Raw genomic sequence first — 9898 nt, 5'->3', positions numbered from 1 at the left:
GAAGTGGTGCTGGCTCCTACCCTGGGGGTCTTTAAGAGGAGGCTAGATGTACACCTTGCTGGGGTCATTTGACCCCAGTACTCTTTCCTGCCATGGCAGGGGGTTGGACTCGATGATCTGCTCAGGTCCCTTCCAACCCTAGAAACTATGAAACTATGACCCCCTACCATGGCAGGAAAGAGTACTGGCAGCCGTCCTGACAGTGAAGTAGCACCTCCTGAGATTATCCATCAATTAGTGGTAATTAAAAGGAAATTTTTCTTCTTTGTTTATGCCACAGCAAATCTGAAGTAACACTATTCATTTAATAGCATCACTGCAGTTATACTCTGATGTAACAAAGAAGAGAATCTGGTCCAATGTTGATGTAAAATAACCATTATGGTCAATATCCAATTTTTAAGGCAACACCCAAAAGGATATAAAAATGAGATTAAATGTACAGAATGTCTGCTTTTTGGTAATAGCAGGAAAATTAATTATGTGTTTTCCTGAAGCAAATGGAACCTTTGAATTACAAGTTAACTTCCAGTGAGGCTGACCCTTTTGTCTGTGAGACTGAGATTAAAGAACAGTCATATAAAAGAGTGAGCTCTACACCATTTGGACTTGTAAACTAAAATTGAAATGCTATGGGGTATAATAATTTTTATTCGAATGAAAGATTTGAGTTTCCATTCAACAGTCAAAAGGGTGAGGTGTCTTGCCTTCATGATGCTTCACAGAAAATCCAGTTCCACCCAGGCCCACCCTCTCTCTGCTCAGTTTGTAGCAAGGCCTGGGCCACCTTCCAGGGACCCGGAAATGAGCAGGGATGGAAGGCGTGTGAACAGCTGCAGTGGAATATTCCTTCCTTCCCAGGGAAAATTCCAGTTAGCTACATCTAGCCATTTTCCAGATGGGCTGTGCTTTCTCTTCCACAGATTTATTAATATTAAATACACAAATTAATAATATTAAGCACCACTTTAAATGTGTTTTTGATTTGAAGGCCTGCTATTCTGCTGCCTTGAATTTGGGTGTAGACCATGTGAAGTGGAAGGAAAGCATTACCATTTTATTTTGGTTGTATAAAATCACTTACACAGCAGTGGAAAATCTATTCTATTCCACGTAGCTTCTTACACTGTGGTGGACGAGAAACTTCCAATAAGCCATGTGAGTAGTATCTGCTACATGTGGTTTGCTTTTCTCATCCTCTCTTCAAGGGAAAATTTGTGTACGTGAGTGTTTTGGGTTTGCAAGGTTTGGTTTGAGGGGAGATTTTAAATACACATGCTGCAACATGTAATCAGGTCTTAAATATCTAACTTGCTTGTTTGAAGAGGCCTACAGAATCTTCTTGAGTAAATACTTTACAATTTAAAATCCAGCTTAAGAGCTCCTCGCTTACTCAAGCACTAAAGCTGCAATTCATCTTTCCCCTCTGTATTTATGATATACAGACTTGGATGGAGGATAGCATTTCAAACAGACAGATTTGAATCTCTGAGGAAGGAACGTGCAGTAAAATAAAAAGCAGTATCATGCATATATAATTTGTTTCTTTTATCTTCTGCACAAAACCTGAAAAAGACAAAAACCCATGTGCTGCTCCAGAACCTCTATCAATTTATTTGAACAACAACTGTCACTGGCATTTCCGATAAACCCCTTCACAAATTAAAGTCTGAGTGTATCGGTTTAGAAAAAAAGCATTGCAATGGGAAAGCTGATGAAATTTTACTTAGAAGAGCACTAGTTCAAACGATTAATTCAAGACCTGTAATTTGGGCCTGATTCTGCATACACGTTAGATAAATGTAAACCCCTATTTACCTCAGTGGTGAAATGTTAAGTTTACCCCAAAGAGGAGAGTAGGTGTTGTGGCTAAAGCACTGGGTTTAATCTCAGGCTATACATTTTGCTCTTAGTATCTGTTACATAACTATTTTGCAGCCATCATCTAACCTCTTTATACCTGAGTTTTTCACTTTTTAAAATTACACTAGTAATAATAATCGTACTATTGTTGTGTTAAAGGAGAACACCAGAGTTATTTCTTAAGCACGTTTTTGACAGTCTTCAACCACCTTTTGTATTTAAAATAGCATTTTACTGAGACAGATTAAAATGTCAGCATTCAGCCACAGTGACTGCACTGCTGTTCCCGATAATTAGTATGAGGCGTCATGTAGCAACAGTTGGCAGACAGACTTTTTAATGGCATCTGTCATGTAACAGTTCCCAATTAAATGCTAAATTCAGGTCCACTGATATTAATTATACCTGCTTGCACTGAAGATGAGTTGGCCTGAGAAGTAGTTCATTTGATTTGCCATCATAATATTCTATTGCCAATTGCCTTTCAGCCCAACTGACTTATCTAGCTAGTACATGCAGCTTCATATTCCTACTGTTTCTCTATGAAAGACAGTACATAGCAGGGCTGTGCGAAGCTTTGGATACTGATTCAGCTGGGAGGAGATTCAACCCGATTCAGCAGGCTGAACCTTCGAATCCAAATTGAATCAGGAGACCAATAAAAAGGTCTGAATCGATTTGAAGTTTCTGAATTGATTTGGAAAAGATTTGGAGAGCTTCAGAGATTTAGGCAGTCCCCACTCACTGCTGCAGGGAGCTGGATCCAGACTCCATGCTGGTAAGTAGAAGGCGGCAGGGGGGAGCTGGAGAAGGGGGAAGAGGACCATGGGGGGACCCTCACCAGGCCCCATCCCCTGCCTGCTCCCCCACCCCCACCAAGTGACCCACTCTCCCAGCCAAATCAATGGCTGCCCTGCCCATCCCCATTGTCCCGGTGCTTTAAAAGAAGAAGAAAAAAAAAGCTCTGGCTCATGCCAGGCAGGGGGGCTATCCCCACTGCCCTCCACTGCCCCATGTTATGTGGGGGACTCTGCCACAAGCCCCCATCCCCTGCCTGATCTCCCAGCCTTCCCCCATGGCTGCCCCACCTGGGCCCGCATCCCGGTTCTTTTAAAAAAAAAGAAGCCCCATACTCACCAGAAGCCCTAATGGCTGCTGCAGCGGCCATTAGGGCTTCTGGGGGCTCATGGCAGAGTCCCCCATGCAGTACAGGGCAGCAGGGTGCAGCAGGGATCACTCCCCCTCCTCCCCCGGCCTGGCAGCAGCTGGTGAGTGCAGGGCTGTTTTATATTTTTTTAAAGGGTCGGGAGCTGGGGCTACATGGGGGATGTGGCCTGTTTGATCCAGAGATTTGGTTGATTTGGCGGTGGCCAAATCTCTGAATCAGATTTGGCCGACTTGATTCGGGACAGTGATTCAAATCACCAAATCGAATCACTGACCCCCAAATTGGCAAAATTCAAAGCGAATACTAGCTGCTTTGCACAGGCCTAGTACATAGATGATGTTGGCTTATGAGCTACGGGTCGACTGACGTAGTTTTCCATAAGTGTGTTCTGATTCTCAAGCAGAATCTTGACTCAGCCCACTATGCATCTGATAGCTTGGATTCGTTCTCTGTACGCCCCTGGTCCTGGAATAACTATATAGCATCTATAAACCTATGTTATGCCAAAGTCTGCAAAATCCTTTGAGGAAAATTGAGATTCATAGGTAATATTCCCATTGATTCCATAGCTAGTGAATATGACTTTTGTGAGTTATTTAATATTTACAGGTTTCCTGGTTAAAGTTATCTACTACAGTAATCCACAGCAATGATAAAGTCCCTATTACTCCACAGAAGCAAATCAAGTATAATTGCTTTCCATAATCTTTCCACATTTTACACAGTATCATTAGTTCTTGGTTCTTCTTAGACAGGCATTCCACCATATCAGCTGTTTTAGTGTGATAAAAAGCAACCGTTCACACGTTCATGCTATCTGTCACACTAAAAAAATGGCTGATTTATGAGAAAAAAATGACAGAATCACAACAAAGCTGCTGCAAGCAATTGTCTTCTGGGACAAATTTAACAAGTGGACAGGTCTGGGAGACCCCCCACTATCTAGTTAGGGCTGTGCTCTTCTTCCCTCACTCTGCAGATGAGGACTACCTCCATAACAGTAAGTCCAACGGGGACCTGTAAGGGAGCCTGAGAAGGACCAGCTTCCAGGAGGCCTTGTCCCAGGTGCTACCCTGCAGCAGGACTGCAGCAGCAGCAGGGGCTTGCATGCCACACCAATCTCTGGTCTCCAACCACATCAGCAGTTTCAATCTTGGGCTGCCTGCAAGCTGCATGCTCTAAGCACCTACAACTTTAAATGGTTGCTGGTGATGGAGCACCAGTGGCCCTGGAAAGTTCCCACCTGGCAAACAGCCTCACTCTAATGTAGGGGTGGGCAAAATATGGCCTGCCAGGGACCAGGGGGTCAGGGCTGTGTGCTGCCCCCCACCTGTACTGCGGGGCTGGGGGGCACTGGAAGTGAGCAGGTGCGGGAGCCTGCAGGAGCATGGGACCCACACTGGTGTCTCAGGGCCAGTGCCGGTGGGGCCCAGAGCAGGGTGGCAGGAGTCCAGGGTCCCAGCCGGCAGGGGCTCTATGGAGCTGGGCCAGCTCCCCCCTCTCCCTGCTGGTGCAGCCCAGCCCAAATCCACAGACCCCTGCCAGCTTGTGCCCTGCTTTGGGCCCCATCGGTGCTGGCCCTGGGCCACTGGTTCCAAGACATTGGGACATTGGTCCCAAGATGGTGACCAGGGGGTGGGGCACCTGTCAAGGGGCAGGGCTACCCACAAGGCCCCCAACAGCCTGCCAACACGGGGTAAGCGTCCTCCAGTCTCAATCAGTTGCTGCCTGTAAGGAGCAGCCCCATAGCACCTTGGCTAGAGAACTTGCCTCTGGGGCAATGTTATCATGCTCCCGCCAGGGGGCACATGTTTGTGTAGCAATGCAAAAATAGTCTCTGCCAGAGACTTTCAAATATTCTGGATAGTTTTAAAAAAATGCAAGTTTAACCTACCGTCTTTCAGGCCAAGCATGTATTTATTGTAAACCTGCCTTCAAAAACTCCCTTGAACAACTGTGCATATAGTTAAAATTTAAGTAAGGAGTCAAGAGAGATGGAAGGCATACGGACCTCAAGTTTCTGAGCTGGGTAAAGATGTTTGCAATTTTCACTCTGATGGAAAAAATCAAAAATCTATTGAGTGTAAAAGAAACTAAAAGTACTAAAAGCTCTACAAAGTCTTCTATTGTCTTGATTAAAGAAAAAATTCTTTTCAGACATAAAACTGAAGTCACAAAAATGGGATAAAAAATATACACTTCCAATATTACATTACACTGGAATTCTTTCCAGTCAGTCCAGATAGTTTTTTATTAATCAGAAAGTATGTACATTTGTCTATTTATATTATATACATACATCTTCATTTCACTAAGCCAGAGATTTCTTGATTCTCATTTCTTCAAGACCCTGAAGTACACTGAATGTATTTCCCATCACAGTAGTATTAAAGACTCTTTTCTACCTGACTTGGATGATTAGAGTTAATTTGCTCCAAAACAGGTAAGTTTTAAGATGGCCTAAAATAATTATCTACTTAGGTTTGTTTTCTGTCCAGTTAGCTGTTTTTCTTTGCTTTTTTTAATTTGCTATCTCGATCTTTTGTGATTTTAGATATTGACTGAAATACAGATTAAGCTCTAAACTGGATGACTGCAATTATTGATGATAAACTCTCCCCTACTTAAACCTAACAGACTTAATAGAATGCTATATGCTTATTTTCTTTCTGTGAGATACCATGATTTGTCGAATGTTTTCTATTGTTTCCTCTTTCCTTTGGGAAAGTTTATATATGTATGTAAAATAATAAGTAAAAAAATAAATTGAAATCTTATACATTCATTGATACTGCATGGGAAAACGTTAAACACACAATATATTAGCAGACAATTATATTTATACAGCTTGTCTCTTATGTGCTTTGTTTGTTTTTATTACAGTACTACATGAAATTAGGTCTCTGCAGAAGTTCCATTTTTCATAAAGCCCAGCAATCTCTGTGACACACTTTCATGCTGCTGGAATGATTATGATGTTACAAACAAAATTACAATTTAAAATGACATTGCAATTTCATATTGCCTCATTCTTTTCTATTAATCTTCCAAAATGGCATTATGGAGCTCTGTATTATTGCCACATGTTTCCAAGCTGACTGTACTCAGTTTACAAGTAAAACGAGGTATATATTTTTTCCTGTTTTTTCTGTTAAAAGGATTTCTACAAGTCAGCTGTCCTCCTTCATCTTTACTAGCAGTGAATGTTCTGCAGGCCAAATTAAGTTCTGCAGGTCTGTGCAACTGTACTGCCTTCACATTATAACCCCAGCTGCATCCACACAAACCCACTGGCATTTCACTGGGAAAGCAGGGATAGAGCTGATTAGATTTCTGTTCATGACCTGCAAGATGAAATGGAATCTGGCTGCCTCCGCCTTTACTGTGTTTATTTGCAGTGTTAGCAGGAATGCTAAGAAGTAGAAACATTTATCACTAAAATAAGCACACATCACTCTGAATTTAGAAAAAGAACAGACTTGCTCTTTAAGAAATTGCCATTTATAAACTGCACTCTAATTTGGGATGCATGGATGCAAGATGAGATAGCTAAGGAAAACATTAAAATTAAGACCCTCTTTCTACACATGCATTTATTCTGGCCTCAGTTTACTCTGATGTAATTTACTCTGGTGGAAGCACTTTCCGGGCAGGTGTCTACACATGTGAGGATTAGGAAGCTGATTTGCAGCCAGTTTCCTGCAGCCCTGCAATGGACCCCTGCTGCCACCATGGGGAGCTCTAGGCTCTGGCTGCAGCTGCCAGTCATCTTCAAAAGCCAGCCCTACTGCCTGGGCAGCCTCTTCCTTGCTAAGAAGCAGCATGCCAAGCACAGGGGCAGCATGCGGGAGCTCTCTCCTTGCCCACTCTGCCTCCCCGCGCTATGGCTGCTCTAGCCCCTGCCCCTGGCAGTGATTACCAGTGCCTCACACTCCTGCTGGCCATGGTGCTGGCCCCAGCAGGACCCCCCCCTGCCCAGGCCCCGGGAGAACCGCACACCTGCCAGTGAGGGCCAGGGCACTGGGTGCAAGAGGCCCAGGCTGACCACCTCCTCCAGCACTCCCTGCTGTAGCTTGCCTATGCCGTTGCCCATGGACCCCCAACCCTACATGCCCACTCCCTGTACCATACTCATTGCAGACACGTGTCAGAAGAACAAGTCTTTTATTTCCTTCACATCAAACAGATCCTCCTTCCCCTCAGTAGCTCCAGCTCCGCACTCATGTGGAGCCAGGATGAGCAGTGGGGCTGGGCTTGGGCGCGGGGGCTGGGTGGTGGCACACATGGAGCGGGGCTCAGGCCTCCGGGGGCACACAGTGTTCATGCTTATAAATGGGGGGGTTGGAGGTCCTGCCCTGCTCACACTGATGCAGCACTTGTACCTTGCCCCACAGCTACACGAAATTTAAGCAGGATTAAGGGTTTTTACTGCGCAGTAAACTATGCTAATGTACAGTACCACATCTCATGCAGATGCATCCAGTGAGAGGTAAGGCTGTGTTAGGATGAAGTCACCTGTTACACTTACCCCATACTAATTCCGTAGAATGTTAAAAGGTGTAAAGTAATATTGTTCTGTGAGCAGTCGCATGTGAAGGGTAAATACTATTTCTTGCCTGTGCAGCTCTGATTTGCCACTAGCAGGCTGGCAATGAGGGGTGTGACTAGGAGCCAAGACACCTACATACTGTCTGGGGGTGGGAAGGCTGGGGATGGTGTATCTTGGGGTGTTGAAGGACACATACTGCTCATTTGTCTCCCTGGAGCAAGCTGAATTTACCCTAACACAAGCTAGGTAGCAGAGCCCAGAGTTAACTCTCGCCTGAAGTCACATAACTTTGACATGCTCAGAGGGCATTTAGTATTAGTTAACAAGCTTGAATATATAGACACTTGTGTTTTAAGTGCCCCTAGTATGGCCTAGGTGTAACATGTAATTTTACCTTTATGCTGAAGTCAGGCAGAAGCCCAAGTACATTTGCACTTTATAGACTAACTAAACCAGAGGGCAAATTACCCATTCTTTTGCCTATGTTCACAGTGGAGGAAGATTGCCAGGTGGCTTTTCAGTGGTAGATGTGAAATGAATTGGAGTGCTCATCTCAGACCAGCTCCTAGTGAACAGGAATAGGCATCACAAATATTATTAATTACAGATGAGACTGTAAAAGTCTGCCCCAAGAGACTAAACAGACTGAGAGCTTTTTATACCACTCAATGGGGCCTTCCACGAGGTGGCTGGAGATTACTGGTGGGGAAGCATCCATCTCTCCTGCTGTGCTTCATGTGTGGATAACCAAAGAACATTAATGTCCAAGGCTGCCAGTCCTACACCCTCTCAGTGGGTGCAAAACCAATTTGGTATTCTGATTTTGACCCTATGATCCAAAATTTCTTCTTACTACTTTTTCTTTTTTGTAAACAGGTGATCCTATATATTTTTTTGTCCTTCACTTCTCCTGCGAGCAGGTAGTTTTTGTATTGTGGACATGTGGGGATTCAAAGGCCTGCATCTTTCATGACTGGGCATTGCCCAGTGTTCAGAGTTCCCATCTGGTTCCCTTTTGTTGACTCCAGGATGTTCAGTCCCATCCTGATTTTTTTTCCATTTGTTGTATGGAGCTTATCAGGTTAAGCTCTGAGTCCTGTGGCCTCTCTGCCACATGAGGGGACAAGTGTTTTGCTGTTGCTAAGCCCACCATCCCAGAATTTCACTAGGCCAGCATAAAATAAGGACTGCATTAACTTTAAAAAAACTGGATTTTTTTTTAATTCCCAAGAGAAATAAGAGCTATATGTAGAAGTGTTTCTAAATCAAATGTTTTCCAAGAGACATAAGTGGCTCTTAAGTTGGTAAGAGCTGAGTGACACTTTTATATGTTTGCTATGTGGCACTGAAAGGAAAGTTCAGACATTTTATGGCATTTTGCTTTAATTGGTACATTTCTGACAACATAATTCAGGCTTCTTTTTCCAGTAAATGTTGTGATTAATCACTGTTCAAAGCTAATTTCACTTCTTTCATCACAAAAGGCCAAGTGGCCTAGATGCACCTTTCAATCAGAATAAGCAGCTAATCTAACCCAGGAGTGCTATTAAATATCAGCAGAGACAGCCTGGCCTTGCCACCCTCCCAAGGCCTGATTAACCCTTTAGCGGGCCCTAGGCAAACAAACTCAGTGCCCCCGGGCCGGTCAAGACTTAGACTCTGCTCCCCACCCCAGTGTTGCCACCCCCAGGGAGCAGGGCTCGGAGCTGCCACTAGGAAGCAGCCGTAGTGGTGGCGAGGCTGGTGGAGGGCAGCGGGAAAGGAAGGGAAGGGAAGCGGATGGGGACATTTGTGCTGCCACCGTGGAGGGAAGAACCAGGCCCCCTTGGAATGCAGGGTCCTAGGCATGTGCCTAGTTTGCCTATGCGTTAATCTGGCCCTGCACTTTTCCCTTCACTTGCAAAGTTGCCCAGTACAGTATTACAAAGGAACACCGGGGATCCTGTGGCTGTAAGATTCATAGATTCATAGATTCATAGATTTAGGGTCGGAAGAGACCTAGTAGATCTTCTAGCCCGACCCCCCGCCAGGGCGGGAGAACAACAAAACCCCAAAACAAGAAACGGGACTCAAATGAGTCCACCCAGGTAGGCATCCAGCCTCTTCTTAAAGACCCCCAGGGTAGGGGCCAGCACCACTTCCCTTGGAAGTTGGTTCCAGCTCCTAGCCGCCCTAACTGTGAAGTAGTTTTTGCGGATGTCCAATCTATACCTCCTCTCCATCAACTTGTGCCCATTACTCCTTGTTATGCCAGCGGGCGCTAGGGGAAACAGCGTCTCCCCCAAACCCTTCTGGTCCCCCCTAGTGAGTTTATAGAC

The 9898-nt window shown here is 44.7% G+C and overlaps 1 protein-coding gene across 5 annotated transcripts in view; it reads right to left on the bottom strand.

Moving 5' to 3' along the window:
• The window catches only part of C1QTNF7 (C1q and tumor necrosis factor related protein 7), a 103830-nt gene that overhangs the window by 24803 nt on the left and 69129 nt on the right, over positions 1-9898 (bottom strand). The gene's annotated exons all lie outside the window — the stretch shown is intronic.

This window comes from Gavialis gangeticus, unplaced genomic scaffold (assembly GCF_001723915.1).
Source record: "Gavialis gangeticus isolate Ggan-Ray unplaced genomic scaffold, GavGan_comp1, whole genome shotgun sequence".
NCBI classification, from domain to species: domain Eukaryota; kingdom Metazoa; phylum Chordata; order Crocodylia; family Gavialidae; genus Gavialis; species Gavialis gangeticus.
This window is presented reverse-complemented; position numbering and strand designations above follow the sequence as displayed.